Below are 1,764 nucleotides of genomic sequence, written 5' to 3' on the forward strand. Positions count from 1 at the left end.
CACTGCCCGCCCTGAGGACTGAGGACACCAGTGGGTGTTCGTCCCTGTCCTCCCTCTGGCAGAGCAGACTCAGTCCTCGAGGCGAGGCCAGAGGTCCCAGAGGGATGGGGGGGGGGACCCTGGGGGAGCCCTGTGCGTCTTGGCGATGGGTGCATGTGGTTCCATGTTCACCAGGTGCCAGCAGACCGTCACACAGGGACAGAGCCGGCCTTCCCGGGGCCAACCCCGCTCGCTGTCCCCGGAGACCCGCCAAGGGAGAGTCCAGGGTTCCAGTCCCTTCGCCGCCCCAGTTTCCTCTGCCCAGCATGCCTCACTGCAGCAGGCTCAGTCCCGCCACACGGAGCCGGGAGCCACCAGGCCACTAAGTTTTGGGGTGCACTGGCACGCGGGAGTCATGGCTGCTACCTGCGCTGGGGCAGGAGCAGAAATCAGTGAGACTGCGGGGCTTGGTCTGGGCCGGAGCAGGCGGCAGGAGAGAGAACAGGGCAGCCGTTGTGCGGCTGCGGAGGGCAGGGCCCAGCCCGGCCCCTGCCTCCCGGGTGTGGGTGCAAAGCGCACGGAGTGAGCGTCAGGGGTGACTGTGTTTTGCCCGAGTGAACGGAAAGGGGGGCTGTCAGCCTCCGCGGGTGTGTGAAGCCCTAAGAATGGGGCGGTCGCCGAGGGGTGGGTGTGGACAGTCCAGGGTGGGCCTGGCCAGTCAGGAGTCCGCAGGAGGCAGGAGGCAGGAGGCAGGAGCACCGGGGCGGGGGCGGGGCCTGGGAGCCGAGGGAGGAGATGAGGCGGAGGCCGGGGCCAAAGCCTGACTCAGGTCCCGTCCCGCCCGACGGACTGTGAGCGCGTCGGGTAAGCAACACACACTTAGTAACTCAGGCTCCGGGTCCCGCGTCCGAAAGGCGTCTTCGGAGCTAAAACCAAGGCGTCGCAGGGCGCGCTCCTGCGGGAGGGAGGCTCCCCGGGAGAATCGTCCCCTCCCTTTTCCAGGTGGGGGCGTCTGCACAACTCGCCCGTGGCCCCTTCCCTCCCCGACCAAGCGCACTGCAGCGCGAGTCTGTCCTCATGTCTCCCTTCTCCCCTGGCTTTCTTGTCACGCTGTCGTCCTCCCACCGGGAACCTGTGACGCCCCGGGCCCTCCCTGATGACAGGACACCGTCCCCATCTCCAGAGCCCGAACGGAATCGCACCTGCCAAGTCCCGGTTGCCATGTGAGGGGACTGTTCATAGGTTCTGGGGATCAGGATGTGGACAGCGGGCTGGGGGGCATGGGTTCCACATGCAAAGTAGCCACCCCTCCCAAGGCCTCCCAAAGTCCCAGCTCAGGACAGCACCAACTCAGGTCCAAATCCAAGTCCTGCCCGCTCTCTCAGAAGCCTCAAATCTCATCATAGAAATCACCAACTTCAGGTACGGATGAGGCTCAGGCGAAGCAAGAGGCTGGGTGGGAAGGACACAGCGTGGCCACTGGATGTGGCTGAGGGCAGGGGCTCAGAGACTGCCCGTCAAAGGCCGCCCCGGTCTGGGGTGGGGGGTGGGAGCTGGGGTGGAGGGGGCACTGAGCCCTGTCCGCCTGGGGCAGACCCTGGCCCAGGACTGCGAGGGCCCCGCTCATCACGAAACCCAAGGCGGTCACCCCGCGCCCATGCCACAGACGGACAAGTCGAGGCGCACCATGGAGACCACCCTGGATGCCTGGCTTCCTTCCATCTGCAAGCCCACTGCCTCCTGCGGAGCCACCGAGACGCGGGTCCTCCTGGGTGCCTAGAGCCT

This window comes from Myotis davidii, unplaced genomic scaffold (genome assembly GCF_000327345.1).
Source record: "Myotis davidii unplaced genomic scaffold, ASM32734v1 scaffold1509, whole genome shotgun sequence".
Lineage (NCBI taxonomy): Eukaryota > Metazoa > Chordata > Mammalia > Chiroptera > Vespertilionidae > Myotis > Myotis davidii.